This window comes from Maniola jurtina, chromosome 9 (genome assembly GCF_905333055.1).
Source record: "Maniola jurtina chromosome 9, ilManJurt1.1, whole genome shotgun sequence".
Taxonomy (NCBI): Eukaryota; Metazoa; Arthropoda; class Insecta; order Lepidoptera; family Nymphalidae; genus Maniola; species Maniola jurtina.
The window spans coordinates 12,252,694-12,272,561 of NC_060037.1; the positions used below are offsets into that span (position 1 = coordinate 12,252,694).

General features: G+C 36.6%; 1 protein-coding gene across 1 annotated transcript in view; it reads right to left on the bottom strand.

The window, feature by feature from the left end:
• LOC123868539 (neuropeptide Y receptor type 2-like) overlaps nt 1–18,701 on the bottom strand; it is a 64,019-nt gene extending 45,318 nt beyond the window's left edge. The window contains exon 1 of the mRNA XM_045911097.1: nt 18,464–18,701. The gene's annotated coding sequence lies outside the window, so the exon portion shown is untranslated. The remainder of the gene's footprint in view (nt 1–18,463) is intronic.
• Between the last annotated feature and the right edge of the window lie 1,167 nt (nt 18,702–19,868).

Below are 19,868 nucleotides of genomic sequence, written 5' to 3' on the forward strand. Positions count from 1 at the left end.
TCTGATTAAAAGTATTAAATGGACTAAAAACATTACGCTAACCTTTAGAAAATACTAAATGCACATAAGTAAAACCATAAACATAATTTCAATACGAGTAGGTTATATTTGTTTACTTACCGATATCATCGATTTCGGTTATCGAAATATTCCGCTCAAATAACAATCTCTGCTTTTTAAACAAAGATAAATAAATGTTCCATGGTGGTGAGAAGTTCAGTAGTTATTCAGTGTGAAAAATAACACAATACACCATAAATGAATTCACTACTAGGATTTATTAATCCGCGTGCTCAAGTTCTATTTGATAATAATTTATAAAATAGGTAGGGTAGATTTAAAAAATGGGACATCAACTTGATATTGCCATTTTGTAATCTATAGGTATACCTACACCGCATAATTTATCGTTTTGTGGGTTCGAAACATTTCAGTGATGAATAGACCTTAACTGTCTTGTTTTAAAGCTTAAATTCGTCCACATATCTACAGCCAGCACTGCAAGTGAAAACTGCTAATTAAAGTCGTGAATTTTAGACGTTATCTCAAGGTGGTTTAAGGCCATTTTACTCTGACATAATTGTGCTTCGACGATCGGATTCTATCAGCGTGGGTAAGCGGCAATACTACCTAGTGCCTGCTGTGGGGAAATCAGCGAAATATGTAATTTGTAATTATTGCAAGTAGGTATGGTGAAAAGAGACCGACAATTCATTAAAGAGAGATAGGTGTAAAATAATAAGTAAACGAGTTATGCACACACATAATGCTTCGTTGTGTTGCCTGCTTACCGATTTGTTTTGCTTTGTGTATCATTTTGAATATTCTAAACATTATTATTTCAATTAGGTAATCTACCTATCATCCTCCATACTAATATTATAAATGCGAAAGTGTGTCTGTCTGTCTGTCTGTCTGCTACGTTTTCACGGCCCAACCGCTGAACCGATTTGAATGAAATTTGGTACAGACATGGGCTACATCCCGGGGAAGGACGTAGGCTACTTTTTATCCCGGAAAATCAAAGAGTTCCCACGGGATTTTAAAAAACCGAAATCGATGCGGGTGAAGCCGCGGGCATCCTCTAGTATATAATATAAAAGAATCTGACTAACATATCATAGTACAGTTTGAACCGCTGGTTTTTACAACTCGAGAGATAAGTTTCAAGGCTTCGACTAGTTATCAAGCTGGAAACAAAGACATGACGTGACGTAGTTGAATCGCTGGTTTGGTTGGTTATATGGAAGAATTTGAGATTTTACACAAGTTTCAATGCTTCGACTAGTTATCAAGCTGCAAGCAAAGACGTGGCGTGATACATCAACGTACAGCTTGAACCGCTGGTGTCTAGACTTTGAGATTTTACATCTAGGTTTCAAGGCCTACAAGCAAAGACGTGCCACATGAAGAAAAATAATCAAGATCACAATTTTGCATCAGTACTTTGAAAAACAACCAAATAATTTAATGTTCCCTTTAAAAATAAAATGACATTACCGACATTGAAATTCAAGGATCAGTGAACAGCTCATAACAGCTTAAATCACTTAGCATTTAGAGTAAAGTATTAAATATTCAAAATCAATAACAAAATTAGCAAGGGTCAAATTTGAGCGATTCTGTGTCTGTCCAGACGGACCACATTACAGGGGTGAAAAATAATGTCGCTAGTGGACGTAAGATGCGGACGTAACCTTGAAAGCCGGACGTCCAAGAAATATTTCGCAAGCTACGTTCAAAATGACTGCGCACACCCATCAGTTGCGGCTTACGGATGCGTCTCATAGTTTATTCCACGCTATCGAGTTAAAAAGAGACAGATTTATGTGTCTGACATGCTAACTATGTATAGTCAAAGTATGCTTTATAGATATTTTAGGGTCTCAGTTTTAGGGTCCAAACGCATTTGTACTGCGCTGCGCAGCGCAACGCGTCACCCACGTTGCTCGAGTGCGCTTTGCTCCATAAAAATCATACTAATATTATAAAGGAGAAAGTTTGTATGTGTGTGTGTGTGTGTGTGTGTGTATGTTTGTTACTCCTTCACGCAAAAACTACTGGACGGATTGGGCTGAAATTTAGAATGTACATAGATTATACCCTGGATTAGCACATAGGCTACTTTTTATCCCGGAAAATCAAAGAGTTCCCACGGGAATTTTAAAAACCTACATCCACGCGAACGAAGTCGCGGGTATCAGCTAGTAAACTATATTTTTCGCGCCGCGACGCGCCACGCAGCTCAAGTACGTTGGGACCTTTAGGATGGATAGAAGTAGGTACTACGAGTGCCTACGATGTCGTCGGTACTGACCACATGTCCACGACAACCATTTTGCACGTGAAAATGGAACTACGCGTTCTCATCCAATTTTGACATTTTTACCTCTATGTGGTTGTAATGTGGCACGTTTGAAAGTACTCTAAATTGTACAGTGCCGGTTCAGTCGACTGATTGAACTGTAATATCAAGGAATGTTCTTTAGCAAGTAATTTAATATGACTTTTGGGCTTCGACTGCCTTTTCGATATTAAAATTCGTCCGATTTTAATTTGGGATGGAATAATTCATAAGTAATAAATACTATTTGATCGAAGTTCACTGATTTGAAATTCAATATAATTGCTTAACTAATAAAGATTTTAAAGTGACTTGGGCCGATTTTCAACTGCCAAATAATTTTTGACTGAGAAATAAATTTTACCTGTAGACAGTCTTGTCTTCGAAAACAACAAGTGTAAATTAAAAATTTATATCACCCCCGACAAGTAAAGGTTACAGTAACAGGTTACAGTAAAAGGTTACAGTTTGGTAACTTTCAAACGGATGAACCGATTTTCTTGGATTATAGCTAAGAACACCCTTGATCAAGCCACCTTTCGAACAAAAAAAAAACTAAACTAAAATCGGTTCATTAGTTTAGGAGCTACGCTGCCACAGACAGATACACAGATACACACGTCAAACTTATAACACCCCTCTTTTTGGGTCGGGGTTTAATAAAAACGTCTTTATTCGTCCGTTCAAACACCGTATGTAACCGTGGTTCAAATGTATTCGGCGATGATCCATGATGTTCTCAAAGGTGTGTGAAGTCTCCCAAACCCTTCTCATTATGAGAGATCCGTGCTCAGTAGTGAGGCGGCGATGGGTTGTTGATGATCTTAATTGTTAATTATTGTTTAACAATAGAAACCTTAAATAGTAAAGCTCGTGATAGCCTAGTGGTTAGAACGTCCACCTCCTAATCTGAGGTCGGGGGTTCGATCCCGGGCACGCACCACTAACTTTTCAGTTAAGTGCGTTTATTAAAATATCACTTGCTTTAACGGGAAGGAAAACATCGTGAGGAAACCTGTATGCCTGAGAGTTCTCCATATTCTCAAAGGTGTGTGAAGTCTGCCAATCCGCACTAGGCCAGCGTGGCCGACTATGGCCTAAACCCTTCTCATTCTGAGAGGAGATCCGTACTCAATAGTGGGACGGAAATGGGTCGATCAGGTTTCAATAGTAACCTTGTAACAAAAAGATGCATTTCGATGCATCTGCATGTAGTTAAATAAGTAAAGCAAGGTCATGCAGTACACAAGATTTGTGTCATTGACGGCTATAAGTTATACTATCTCGCTCACGACAGTTTATCTCATACATTATCACAAACGTAAGATGTATTTATTGTTTTTGTATACTTAATATTTTATCAAATATTGTTGAATTTTGTAATATTATTTACATATTTCATTCAAAATTAGCTTATTACCACGATTTCATTCGCATGGATTTAGGTTTTTGTATCTGGTGTTTTAAGGGGCTTTATAGGTGGTGACCCATTTGCTAACCCGTTTAAAAATTGCCATCAAAAAATTAAAAATGGACACAATTTTACTTTTTCTTTTGTCATAATATAGGTCTCATTAATAAATTTAATAAAATTATCATTTTAGTGTTCTCCTTATCGTTTAGAGATTTTAATTGCACAGTTAATTAATGAATTAAAATGATGACAAAATATTATCGGTAGTGTTTTTGAACTGTAATACTTATTAATCAAAACATTTGGGAAACAACCGTTGATGTGCAGAGAGATGGCGGCGGGCGTTATGAAATCCAAAGTAACTAAAACTGCGCTCAAGGCATATACTTACCTAGATTTATGTACAGTTAGCGTTAAATTGAAAGGTTACACTAAAGGCGGAAGCAAACTATTTTAGGTGTCCGTAAGCCGCGGCTGGTAGCCGCGACACTGATACTCGTGGTGTAACAGTCGTTTGGGACGCGACTTGCGGACTTCGGAAACGTCTTGCGGGCCAGAATCCTGTCGGATGTCCGGTCCAACACGTCCGCTACTCACGTGCGTTAAATAATTTGCATAGATCAGTGTATATTTTATCATCCAGATACCTACAAGTCGCGTCAGTTTCCACCTTAATGGAGTCCTTGATGTTTGAGTTTGCTACTCCAACGATATTACATCTCTTTGTTGATAAGAAGTTCATTTTGAACTTCTTATCAACTTCTTATCAGAAGTTAAATTATAAGTTCAAGTTGAACTTATAATTTAACAATTAGATATTACGTTTTACGATTACTGCTGCGTCATTGATAATAATGTGTCATTGGTCGCTGATATCTTGTTCTCGTAAATATTTTGTAGAAACTAGAGATATTATTGAAATTAAAAGAAATATCATTTTAGGGTTCCGTGCCCAAAGGGTGCCAACGAGACCCTACTACTTAGGATCCGCTGTTCGCCCATCCGTCCGTCCGTCTGTCTGACAGTGGGCTATTATAACCGTAATAGGTAGAGAGTTGAAATTTTCACAGAATGTGAATTTCTACTGGCGGTATAATAATAAAAATAATAAAATTTCAAAATGGGCGCTATAATAATTAATAAAATAATGAAATATTATTTCTTGTACGATGGTACGGAACCCTTCGTGTGCGAGTCTGACTTGCACTTGACATTTTTTGTATTACGCGTGTCGAAAATTGATTCACTCACATAACCTTAGTAGAGTAGGCAAAGATCTGTTTAGCTAATAATATAATAAGTACCTACCGTCGCTAATTCCACTGATTCCCCATTCATGGCGATGCTATTGAAGTTGGTGGCCGGATTAACGCGATAACCAGATATTAATAATGCCGGCGAGATACGCAGACTGAACCAAACTATGAAATATATTGAGCGCGCTACATTCAATAGATAAAAAGTTGGTCAGTTTGTATTTCTATTGCCGCAATAAGAACTAAAAATTAAAATTTCAAAATGGCGGCCATGCAAATCAATAAATTAAAAAGCGTTATTTCTTGTATTAGTACAGGATCCATTCTGTGTGAATCCGAGTCATCATCATCATCATCAGCCTGTGGACGTCCACTGCTGGACATAGGCCTTCCCTATAGAGCGCCACCACACCCGGTCCTCAGCCTTCCTCATCCAGCCACTTCCCGCCAGCCGCTTTATATCGTCGGTCCATCGTGCTGGAGGGCGTCCCACACTACGCTTGCTTAAACGCGGTCTCCACTCAAGGACTTTCCGGCTCCAACGGCCATCGCCTCTACGACAGGCATGGCCTGCCCACTGCCACTTCAGCTTGCTAATAGTTTGGGCTATGTCAGTGACCTTGGTTCTCCTGCGGATCTCCTCATTTCGGATCTTATCCCTCAGGGAAACTCCTAACATAGCCCTCTCCATAGCTCGCTGAGCAACTTTGAATTTGTGAACAAGGCCATTTGTCAGTGTCCACGTTTCAGCACCATAGGTGAGGACCATTCTGTGTGAATCCGAGTCATACTTGACCGATTTTTTTTAGTTCGTCATAAATTGATCTATCCACATGACTCTCATAAGAGTTATCGAAGATTTGATTAGCTAATATAATAAGTGCCGTCGCTAATTCCACTGATTCCCCAGTCATGGCGATGCTATTGATGTTGGTGGCCGGATTAACGCGATAACGAGATATTAATAAAGGAGCCGAGGTGATTGGCTGAGCCAAATGCTAATTAAATATTAAGCGCGCTATTTGTTTGATCATTGATGCTACTGGAATATTGCTTACTAGCTGATGCTCGCAGCTTCGCCCGCGTGGATTGGTCAGATCCCCTGCAGCATCAGGATTGAGGAGTTGGACTCCAAATTTTTTATGAAACAATGTCGCGAAGTTCCTCTATCGATTAAAAAAGAAATGACGCAAATCGGTTCAGAAATCTCGGAGATTTCGGTGTACATAGGTAGAAAAACACAACTCCCTTTTTGAAAGTCGGTTAAAAAAGTAGCCTATGTTACTCCCTGGTCAATTCTCTACTTGTCTGTGAAAACCCCGTCAAAATCGGTCCAGCCGTTCCGAAGATTAGCCTTTTCAAACAGACAGACAGACAGACAGACAGACAGACAGACAAAAATTTTAAAAACGTGTGATTCAGTGTTGGTATTGTTCAAATAACCATATGAGCTTAATATGCGGTAGTTATTTCGAAATTACAGACAGACACTCCAATTTTATTTATTAGTATAGAGTATAGATAAAATGCCGTTTCATAATGAGTAGAATTTATAAGTCAAGGTTGTTACGCCTATACTCACGTCTTTAGTCGATGTAAGCCCGACTAGTTTCGAACCCATCCGGGGTACTTTTTCATAGGGACTCACTCAGTTCGCTGCGAGTCGCGTTTGAGTCTTACCAACCTATACTATATCACTCATGATAGTTTAAACTTTAAAATAAGTAGAATTTATTGGATTAAGTTTTCCTAGTGGTCAGAAAGATTAGCTCTTAGAATCCAAAAAGCTTGGATCCTGCTAAGCACGGGTCTCCTCTTAGAAAAGATTACTTATATATAAAATAATAAAAAAGCATAGATTTGACTCGCTCCAGCAATGCGCGGGGCTGCAATTGCTTGTATAGTATGGCACTATGCTTGTATAATATAATTGCAAATTGAACACGAAAAGGGCAACCGCCGAGTTTCTTGCTGGTTCTTCTCGGTAGGAACGGCATTCCGAACCAGTGGTAAATTATTTTGACGATTCAAAAGCACTTGTAAAAGTTTACTTGAATAAAAACATATTCTATTTGAATCCCGCAAACTGTATAACTAGATATCAACTTGAGGTAGGGCGGATCAATAAATTCCTGCAAGGCCGGCAATGCATTGGCGGTTCCTCAGCTGTAAATGTTCGCGGGCGGCGGTCATCACTTAACATCAGGTGGTCCACCTTTGTTTGCTCGCTATTTTTATTTAAAAAATGAATGAAAAGAATTAGCATTTTAAATATACCTACTATATTTACAAAATCTAAACTAGGTGTTCTACATTAATTTGTATTTTTAGTAAACCTCTTGAGAGTTGAGACTCAAGCCCGTTGCTACTAATGCATTTGAACACATTTGCAGAGCTATGAGTATAATATAGTTTAACATATGGTAGGTAAGTAGATACGTATAAATTGTATAGGATAGCCCATTAGCAATATTAAAAACACCATCCCTTGTATTACGCAACTGATGTGATTATACGGTTGTACCCAATTGCAAATTTCGCAATCATTGAAATGGACGGTTTAGACGTTAATCGCATAGATGAACGTTCTATAAAACGGGACGTAAAAACCGCAGGTCAATTGCGAAAATTGCTACAAATCGCATCGCTACAATTTCAATTGTTGTGATTGATGGACTATATGGTAGGTAAAGAGTATCAGCCAATCTGATTTCATTACTGTTGGAAAATAAGCAGTGTAAACAAAATCAAAACACAGTAGAACTGTGTTTTGATTTTGACAACTGAACGAACATTACAGTGCACCTGTTTCCTGAACTAGTGAAAACTGTGTCTCGGAAAACAGGTCTTCCAACTCGGAGAATACAAAACGAAGTAAAGAAAATATGTGCGTGTAAGTTTGGTGTGAGGGTATATATTGAGATTGTGTATGTGTGTGTGTGTGTGTGTGTGTGTGTGTGTGTAAAAGTTTGTGTGTGTATGTAAATGATTGTGTGTGTCTAAAAGTTTAAGTTCGAATAAACGTGGGGTCACACTAGAATATCAAAATGTCTTTCAGTATTCGAGTAAGTTTGTTTCAGAAGCCAATCCTTAAGGGAAGTTTTGTTATCATCATTTCGAATGAATTATGACACGACAATTATCTTGCTGTCTAGTTTTTAACAGGGCTCTCTCCGTCACCCGCTTCATACAATCGTAGTTCCAATTTCATTTCAATATTAAGCAACCAAAGTCCATGAAATTTTGCAGACATATTCTAGAAACTAATATCTGTGTCTGTGGTGTTTTAGATTTTTCTAAAAATATGTAGTTTTAAAATTACAGGGGCTCAAAGATTTGTATGTAAATTTTTAAGACCGCGTAACTTTAAAACCGAATATTTTAACAGAAATCTGGAAAACCACAGGCATAGATATTAGTTTCTAGAATATGTCTGCAAAATTTCATGGACTTTGGTTGCTTAATATTCAAATGAAATTGGAACTACGTTTGTATGAAGCGAGTGACAGAGAGACCCCTCTTAAAAAAAAAGGTAGGTTTCCCATGACCCAAAGCAACGCGGCCTATGTCATTGTAGGACGAAGCCCTATTTGAATATTACTGTTAATTTTAGATTGTGTCCGCCGTGGGTGTGGTTCCATACTACAGTGCCCGTTTACCTTTAAACCAATTTCTTTGAGAATTTAACGGGAACTGCCGAAGAAATCGGCATACGAATACAACCATTAAAAATAACTCATTAAATTGAGAGCCTCTTTCTTTTTGTAAGTTGATTAAAAATAATATACTACCGTGCCGACCTTTTAAATTTAAACCAGAAGAAAATTAATCATAACAGTAACTTTTTCATGCTCATTTCTTTTCAAAACAGAATTGTTATTTTATATTTATGCATCCCGTAGTATCAAACGGATGTAAAAATAAGTTGAAAAATTCGTTTCGTTTTTCTAATTTATTTTATAATGTAATCTCGGATTTCGTCCAAGGAATCTTTTTATTCATTAGACTGTATGCGCTAGAATCTAGATAATAGATGAAATCCTAAATAAAATTAATCATATCTTTGTTTTCCTTAATATTGGTTTAAAAAATCGGTCAAGTGCTAGTCGGACTTGATCACGAAGGGTTCCGTACAAGAAATAAAACTTTTTAATTTTTTAATTTTCATGGCGGCCATTTTTAAGAGGGCTCTCTCCGTCACTCGTTTCATACAATCGTAGTTCCGATTTCATTTGAATATTAAGCAACCAAAGTCCATGAAATTTTGCAGACATATTCTAGAAACTAATATCTATGTCTGTTGTTTTCCAGATTTCTGTCAAAATATTCGGTTTCAAAGTTACGCGGTCTTAATAATTTTCATACAAATCTTTGAGCCCCTGTATATAAACTACATATTTAAAAAAAAATGAAAAACACCACAGACACAGATATTAGTTTCTAGACTATGTCTGCAAAATTTCATGGACTTTGGTTGCTTAATATTCAAATGAAATTGGAACTACGATTGTATGAAACGAGTGACGGAGAGAGCCCTGTTAAATGTTAGCGGTAATAGAACCATTCTGTGAAAATTTCAACTCTCTACCTATTATGTATAAGGTTCATGAAATACAGCCCGCTGACAGACAGACGGACAGAAGGAGGGGAAAGGGTGTATTAGTTATGATTAGCATAGCTAATATTCTTAAAAAAAAATGTCAGTCAAATTCTCCGTTTATATTGGTATGTAATAGTTAGGTATAGAATGTGAGAGATATAAAGAAATGCTACAAAAATGGTGAAAGAATAGATTAGAATTTCTGACTATATTATGTAGGTATCTAAGTGATCAAAGCGTTTGCAACCTTGGCCGACAAATCAGAATTTCAAAAGACTTCAATGTAACAGTAGGTATTTGTACTTTGATCACTTTTCCACGCTCTATCCAGATTCTAATAATGAAGGCTTTAATTTTGAAAGGCTTTTATTAGTTTGTTTCATCATCATCATGATCAACTCGTCGCCGGCTTACTACTGAGCACGACTTTCTTCTTAGAATGAGAAGGGCCTTATGATAATGGCCTTATTCTACCACGCTGGCCAAGTGCGGATCGGCAGAGTTCACATATCTTAGAGAACTTCTTCATGATATATTTTAAGTGCTTAAAACGCACATAGCTCCAAAAAGTTAAACCTGAGATTGAACCCCATCTAAGAGACCGACGCGACGTCTTTAAATCTATACTAATACATATTATAAAGAGGTAAAGTATGTAGGTTTGTTTGAAGGAAGTAATCTCTGAAACTACTAAACTGATTTTGAAAATTCTTTCACAAGTAGAAGAGTAGGTACATTATTCCTGAGTGGCATAGGCTCTACTTTATTGTCATAAAAATTAGAGATCCCTACGAAATTGTAATAAGCTACCCGTGCAAAACTGAGGCGTAATAAGTAAACCAGCAAGAAACTCGACGCTTGCTCTTTTCAAAGATTTGATATATATTATCATGCCACAGATAAACTTAATCACTAGGCTATCAATGGATGTCGCAGTTGAATACGTTCGTGTCCCTGTGCCCAGCAACAACGATCGAGACGGTAAGCCGTGGGGTTTTAGTCGGTAAGAGTCCGACATTACCACCTCGCCTCCCCGAGCGCGGTGGTGAGGATGAGGATTTCCCCACGCATAAAAAAAAAGGCTATCAAAGGATAAGAAAATTAAGTTTAGCATTACATACCTATATATAAATTACTATCTATGTTTTGTAAAAATATTATTGATAGTAAAGTATTTATAAAATAAAAATAAAAAAATGGATATGAAAAAACTTTGTGCTCAAATATTAGAATAAAAACTAAGAATTCTACTTACTCAATTATTCGCATCACAAATCGATTCAAAGTTCCTACAAGTTCTAAGTTTCTGGCCTCTTTGTCTAGAAAGATTTTCATGTTGGCTGCAGCACGAGGCTGATCAAACTTTGCTATAGTCTGTCGCGACGTTGTCTCAAGTTCTAATTGTTTGTGGAACGAGAATTTCTATAAACTTTTTAATACTTCATATCGAGCTTTTGCGATGAAGTATCATTTTTATCTTGAAACTCTATCCTGAAGTTTCAACCGCAGTTATACGGTAGTTTCAAAGTTATTTGCATTGTAATTAAAACAGCTATTACAGCCTATTTTGTACTTATATAAGTTTATTGAATGTTACAATAGAAAATAGCTATGTAGCATAATCTAATTCGTGAATAAATAACGCCCGCGTGGAATTGTGCCATGAATACTGCATTTGTGCTATAGCTGCATTAAATAAAACAAAAATGAAAAATTCTACGCTGCTGGACTGATTCGTTATGCGAAAAACCGGCCAAGTGCGAGTCAGACTCGCTCACCGAGGGTTCCGTACTCGGGTATTTTTTCCGACATTTTAGAATGTACAGATAAAGCCCTTTCATACGATACCCCACTTGGTATAGTTATCTTACTTTGAAAATTGAAACCCATTTTTTTTTTGATGTAACCACAAATTGTTGGTTTTCGGATTTATTCCTTTACTTGTGCTATAAGACCTACATACCTGTCAAATTTCATGATTCTAGGTCAACGGGAAATATCCTATAGGTTTTTTTGATAGACACGACGGACGGACAGACAGACAGACAACAAAGTGATCCTATAAGGGTTCCGTTTTTCCTTTTGAGGTACGGAACCCTAAAAATGAAACAGACTGTCTGTCGCTAGATGAGTCAATCAATTGCGGTGAAACGTCTCGTTAGAATTCTTTAGCACCAAGACTTGAGGGTCATAGGGTCTTCATGGCAAATGGAACAACTACTTGACTCTTGATAAAAGAAGATCCTTGCACCACGTCCCGTATTTCGTTTATTTTTAACCCCCAACCCAAAAAGTGGGGTGTTATAAGTTTGACGTGTGTATCTGTGTATCTGAGTATCTGTGTATCTGTCTGTGGCATCGTAGCGCCTAAACGAATGAACCGATTTTAATTTAGTTTTTTTTTTTGTTTGAAAGGTGGCTTGATCGAGAGTGTTCTTAGTTATAATCCAAAAAAATTGGTTCAGCCGTTTAAAAGTTATCAGCTATTTTCTAGTTTTCTTGTAAAAAAGAAGGTTAGATAACCGTTAGGTTCATAATATTATGCCAATTGACAAATGTCAAGCTGTCAAGATGGACGTTGCCTAGATACACAATTATTTATTTGAAAATGATGTTTTGGAAAACTCTGATACTTTGGATCGTAGGCGCGGAATAGTCCAAGAAAATCGGTTCAGCCGTTTGAAAGTAATCAGGTCTTTTCTCGTTACTGTAACCTTCACTTGTCGAGGGTGTTATAAATTTTTAATTTACACTTGTTCATACATCAGTTCATTTAATGAAAGTTTTCCTGCCGTGATCGAAGAGGAAGTTTTAACTTAAATAGATAATACAACTCTGTGAGGGTTTCATTTCAGTAGAGTTTACATAAGAGAATGTGGATAACTTAATAACGCTGTACTGATTAAGTATAACATGTTAAAACCAGCCACACAAGTTTATTCGATACTCGTCGGGCTTGAAGACATTAATTTTTGGTTTCTGGTATCTTATTACAATTAAATTACTTAAGAATAACTTAATTTTGTCTCAAAAAATAATTCATAAGATAAAAGTTGGTTTTCAGGGATCCGTACTCAAAGCGTGCCAACGGACTTTGCTGTAGGTATATCAGTTCGTTTATCAGCGGGCTGTGTCTCATAAGCCGTAGCAGGAATCTTTAAATTATGGTTAATTAACATTACATTTTACAGCATAAATGACTTTTTCAATCAAGATAAAAGCAAGAACTTTATTTTAAAATTAAATAATTCAGACATTATTAAAGGTAATAATAATTTAATATTCACAAATTATTATTTAGTATAATGTTACCTAAAGCTGTATTTACCCTCTACATAATAATATCGTATGCCTGATAAGGTAAACTGTTCCTAGCATGTAAATGAATTTATGATCTCAATATGTAATAGTTAAACGATTTAAAAAAATGTAGATGTAATACTTTATTATTATTTACCACAAAACACAAATGACAGGTTACAAACAAGTGTAAATTAAAAATTTATAATACCCCCGACAAGTGAAGGTTAAGTAACTAAAAAAGAGCTGATAACTTTCAAACGGCTGAACCGATTTTTTTGCATTATAGCTAAGAATACTCTCGATCAAGCCACCTTTCAAATTAAAAAAAAACTAAATTAAAATCGGTTCATAAGTTTAGGAGCTACGATGCCACAGACAGATACACAGATACACACGTCAAACGTTTATAACTCCCCTCTTTTTGGGTCGGGGGTTAAAAAGAAAACAAAAAGACTGTCTTATCGCTAAAAGCGATCTCTTCCAGATCCTCCACATACTAATCTATGCTCTAGGGAGAAAACCAACAAATGAACAGTGAGAGGTGGTATACTCGTATATTATGGTATGGCTAAATATAGCCGACTCAAGTTAGTCTAGGATTTCATAACAAACATTCTAATAATTGCGAGTTTGGCAGGTAATCAATCTACTTTTTTGTGATTAGTGAATCGCCCTCTAATATCTGGGGGTCAGTTAGCAATCGGTTGAGTAACAATGACCATTTATCACTTAAATAATACCTACTGTGTTATAAAAATAAGCTGTAATAGATTATTATAGCATAGTGGTTAGGACGTCCGCCTCTTAATCGGAGGTAAGGGGTTCGATCCCAAGCACGCGCCTCTGACTCTTCGGCGGTATGTGCATTTTAAGTAATTAAATATCACTCGCTTTAACGGTGAAGGAAAACATCGTGAGGAAACTTGCATGCCTACATAATGTTCTCAAAGTTGAGTGAAGTCAATTCGCACTTGGCCAGCGCCAAAACCTTTCTCACACCAGTAATGAGCCAGCGATGGGTTGATCATGATGATGATCACACTAATATTATAAAGGAGAGAGTTTGTATGTGTGTGTGTGTGTGTGTGTGTGTGTGTGTGTGTGTGTATGTTTGTTACTCCTTCACGCAAAAACTACAGGACGGATTGGGCTGAAATTTAGAATGGAGATAGATTATACTCTGGATTAGCACATAGGCTACTTTTTATCTCGGAAAAACAAAGAGTTCCCACGGGAATTTGAAAAAACCTACATCCACGCGAACGAAGTCGCGGGCATCAGCTAGTGTGTTATAAAAATCAAGAATAATAAACCAATAATTGTATGAACCAACTAAGTATAAGTAAATGGTCACAGATTAATGTAAGATATTCGAAAATTCACAACTGACTCATTTACTCAAACCACGAGCACGCTTGGTTCGAGACACTCACACACTAGGGTGTGGTTTCAGGAAGTTTATAATTTGCGGCTGACTGTTTGCTAGCGTAAAATCAAAGCTGTTTATTAAAATTGGGAATCATTGTACCTTTTGATCGTAAATTGTTGAATTTTGCAGACAAATTGACGTAATGGTGATAATAAATGAATGAATTACCTGCGTGAAATTAAAAGTAAAGCTACGAGAGTTTCAAACGCACCCTGGTCTGAGAAGGAGCTCGTAGGCCGTAGCCACTAAGCCGGGTAAAAAGTAAACTTTGAAGGACATTGGGATTTTCATTGAAACATTTAAAATAACAAAACAGACAAATTGCAATTAACAGACAGTCGAAAAACGCCCAGTTTAACGGCGATTACTCAATTTATTTTTTAATCTATTTATTTGTATTGTACCATTTTGGTTCACGAGGTCTTTTTTTTTCTAACCTTTGTAGGTTGTATTGTGAAATAAAAGCAAAAGTAATTATCATAAATAATTATTGGTAACATTACTAACTTGTCGTACCTATACATAAACCACATATTAATATAGAAAATAAAATAACGTGGTGTACATTTTTCGTAAAACTGTGATTTTATAAAGAGATCAAAAGGTCAGATACGACAGATGATTGTGATAAGGTAATTAAATGTCAAATTGAGGATATCTGAAACATAAAATTAATATTAATAAAGACCTAACGTTGACATAATTATTATTAATATGGAAAATGTTTTTTTAGGATATTTTCTAATAAATTGGCAACAAGTTTTATGCTTCGTTTTTTTGTCACTCCATTATATTTTGTCAATCTTATTTTAAATCTTAGATTAAGAGGGGTCTCTCCGTCACTCGCTCCATACAAACGTAGTTTGTCTCTCATTAGAATACTATCCAGTCGTACTCAATGGAATTTTGTATCATTCCGGGAACTAATATCTATGCCTGTGGTTTTCCAGATTTCCGTTAAAATATTCGGTTTCAAAGTTACGCGGTCTTAAAAATTCACATACAAATCTTTGAGCCCCTGTAATTTTAAAACTACACATTTTTAGAAAAATCTAAAACATCACAGGCACAGATATTAGTTTCTAGAATATGTCTGCAAAATTTCTTGGACTTTGGTTGCTTAGTATTCAAATGAAAACTACGATTGTATGGAGTAAGTGACGGAGAGAGCCCTGTTAAGAAACTATAGGTAAATAATTGTAAATCGTGACATGTTAATTTATAATTCACTACCTTTACAAAGGCGGTATCATGCTTTATATAAGTAGGCACTAGGCAATGAAGCTAGGGGCGCCAGCCAGGTAACCTCCCAGTGTGCCTGGATGCTGCTGGTCCCTTTTGGATGCGTCCGAGGGGAAGAGCAGTGTTCGGGCCGGTGCGCCCCGGTAACATGGTTAATAATTTCTCTTCGGAGATATTGTTGGCTATGGCTAATGACCTGGCAGGGGGGGAGGTTTCTCCGCGTGTCCCTCTGACTAGCAGAGGGCACAGTGGATGAAGCGGAGGATGGGACGCGGGCGACGTGCGCGTCCCAAGGTCGGGGGACGCACTTCGTTGGTGCGTCCCGGAGGTGCGTCGATGGGGACCGAGCAGGTCCCCGGTGGAGGGTCTGCCTTGGCAGACGTCGCTGGCTGGGTCGCGGTTGTTTGCTTCGGCCGTTCCCGTGACCCAGTCGCCAGGCGACGCGCAGTAGCGCCGCTGGGGTTTAGTGGGTATTCCGGTCGCCTCTCGGCCGGCGAGTCCCACATACCCTCCCTCCGGGGGGGATGCGTAAATGCATTCCCCAGCGTCAAAAAAAAAAAAAAAAAAAGGCAATGAAGCTAATACCTACTTGTCCAGAGAAACATGTTAAGTGGGTTAAGTGTAGATAGTTTCAACGAATACTTCCTATGGCGTTATGTTGACTCCCCTGTCTGTCTAAGTCACGATAATATTGGCATGAGAAGACGCAGATTTTGCTATTTTCATTTGCTTTTCATGAATGAATAAGGAATGAATGAAAAGAAAATCAAATGAAAATAACAAAATCTGCGTCTTCTCATGCCAATATGGTGCCAATGACTTAGACAGACAGGGGAGTCAACATAACGCCATAGGAAGTATTCGTTGAAACGATCTATAGGTACATATCTAATTAATTGATGTGTCATCGTGTTTGCATAATCTGTTTAGTGAGTATTAATTTTATTATAAATCTGTAATGAACAACTGAACAACCTATTAATTACTCCATGTAATTTATTATTGACGATGCAATTACTCTGTGGCGGAAATGAATTACCATGCAATTATCTTACATATTGCACATAGCTCAAGTTATACTGGTTATCATAGTTCATAAAGTTAGTGGGAACCATGGAGATAAAACCTATGGAGCAACATACATCATACATCAAGCGTTAACCCTCATCTAATGATTACAAAGGCGTAAGCTTGGAATTAATAGGCCCTCTCTTCGCTCACGCGCGAAATGCAGTGCGAAAGCCCGTGAATAGGTTAGGTGTTTCCCATCATTCATGAACGGTTCACAGGTTTATGCACAGTATGCACAACGATTCGCGCGCAAGTTTAGAGTGATCAATATTTTTTTTAAGTAAGCACCATTAACATAAATCTCTCTTTATCTTGATTAACTCGTGTTATCGTAGAAGATGCGTCAGAAGAATATCGATTATTGATTGAAAGAATAGGTTTCTTGCTAGTTTTCAGCAGGTTCTGCTATCCAAAGTAGTAATAATACAATAAACACCTGTATAATACGTCCAAACTAAGAATAGCAAACAGTTTCCAGCATGTTGTAACGCCCTGGCTAGAAATATTGTTGATCATTTTGATACACACGATTTTGATTTAGACAAGGTGAAAGTGTCAATTTACTGAGGAACAAGAATTCGAGCCTCCAATCGTAACAATAAAAAAAAATGAAATGTATTTATTTATTTCATGTAGCAATATGACATCCTGTCACCTGTGCCACTTATAATACGTATGTCAAGACTCTGGTTTGGAAAGAGGTAGAGGCGGTTTTTTCAGGGCATTGCATGCTCTTGTAGTACAACACCTCTCTGGTGGGAACTAACCGCGTGCAAACCTTGTCAGAGATATGGAAATTCATTTTAGCAGCAATAAGGCCTGCATTTATCTCCGAATTTTGTATCGATCAAACATAGGTACAGATAAACTTAGAGAACCTAATCTCGTTGTAATCTCTAGCCGCAAGTTTCAAAGGTGATAAGTGATAATACACAAGTATAATACAGAGGATTTTAAACAAGCGATATCATCTACATTCTACAAGTATTTTTATTCATAGTTCTAGACTTATAAAACAGTAGATTGTAGGTCGAACAAGTGATCCGTAATTTGTTTATTATTAACTAGCTGACACTCGCGACTTCGTTCGCGTGGATGTAGGTTTTTTAAAATTCCCGTTGGAACTCTTTGATTTTCCGGGATAAAAAGTAGCCTATGTGCTAATCCAGGGTATAATCTATCTCCATTCTAAATTTCAGCCCAATCTGTTCAGTAGTTTTTGCGTGAAGGAGTAACAAACATACACACACACACACACACATACAAACTTTCTCCTTTATAATATTAGTGTGATCATCATGATGACAAGTTATACTCCTAGTGCAGTGGACAATCTTTCACAGTCAACAGTGAATGTTTAGTTTTTTTTTTAATTTATAGACTGGCAATCAATCAAGTCAATCAATGTACCTAAGTGCAAGATTTTATCGTATCGGGTAAGTGCGTAACCGCTCTAACTCTTATGTCTCCTAATTTTTTTATCATTTCCGAAATACCAATTAACTGAGATTTACTTTAATTTTCATAACGCCTTTATATAAGTTAGTACCTATATTTAAGTAATTTTAGAAATAATTTAAGCAATTTCAAAATTTTAGTGTCGTGCAGTCTTTTGAAACTTCCCTTGAGCTTTCAGGGAAATCCTTTTATTTCTTAAGTCTTTCTTTTTTTATCACTTGTAATAGAACGCCGATTACTTAAGTGTGAGATTTTTTTTAATTTTGATAATATCATGTCCGTAAGTACCTGTAGCTTAAAATATTATTTTCGGTGTCGTAATATTACAGACAGAAAATGAACTTACCAAATAATCTCAATTCAGCAATGAAACTTTTGGTTTTCGAACAAAACAAAACACGAAACTTTTACATTTACAAGTCCAAAATGTGAGTTCGAAATTTGAATTAATTTTAAGAGGTCATAATATGCACAGAAAATTGATAGTGTTCCTTTTTCAAAACTTCGTAGCGTCAAGTTTTTTCTTTCGCGCGTAGAGGCAAAGAACAGTGTACCGTGCGCCCGCAACGATAGATTGAAATAGACTGGCGCGTCGTTCACACTGCTGATATAAAGGATTAATTTAATACATAAATATTTTTTATTAATAGTAGCATGTCATAAAACTGAATTTTATAGCGTACTTTACATTTTTATCTAAACAATGTCGACGTAGATTTTAAACGGAAAGGAAATTGCTTGCGTTAGCTTTGAAAAATCACAACTATGCGCTGAATAGATACTAGGTAACTTTATGAATTACTTCAATACTTGGCCTAGATAAAACTGTATAAGAATTATTATGTCGTTGTTATACACATAAAGCAGACAACTGGGTAACTATGAACAAGAGAAGCACAAAACAGACTCATTTGGAACTACCTGGAGGAAGCCTATGCGTCAGAAGACGCGCTGATCGCAAAGGAACTTAAGTGGGAGATTTGAATGAATTGTTATGTAAAGGCTTTATTTATTTTATATTATAGACCAGTGATAGCAAGATATAGATAAGAAGGTAGTTAGGATTTCTAACACCTTTTCCGCTGTCCTGGGGTAGATCCTGGATCTCGAAGTTTAAATTAAAATAACCACTACCAGAGGAACTGCCTTTCGGAGTTATATTGTGCTTTTAAACAATTAAATGATGGGAAATATCATGAAGAATTTTATACAGATTACAGCCTAAGATGGCGTGCGCTTGCCTAGAAGATGCCTCTTGACTTTTTATTGTAATGTAACATGAATAATATCAACTAAATTTTGTTAGTATTGGACTTTTAGTGATTCTTCGTGTATTTTTTCCTCTACCATTTACAGTTTCATATTATTATGCTGCAAATCTTATGATAAGAAAATATCTTCACAATTTATCTCAAGTGCATTGCTTATCAAAACATTGGTAGGTACGTTACAGAATTGAACACTAATAAAAATTACCAGACTGGCCAGTTATTAATTTTTATTTAGTTTATTGGTTTTCTTCTCCGAAGAGTGCGTGGTATAAAAAACTGTATATGCTTCTTCGTGTATTCTAAATTAATTTTAAACCAGAGGTTTTAGTATCATTTACAGCATATTACTGAAACGAATTTTATACAAAAAATTAGGTCATAGACACAGAACTCCAAGTGGTCACAGATCATAGAGATATTATTTCATCTAAGTCACAGATAGATCATAACTTCAAAGAAGATTTTTGAAAAAAAATAAGA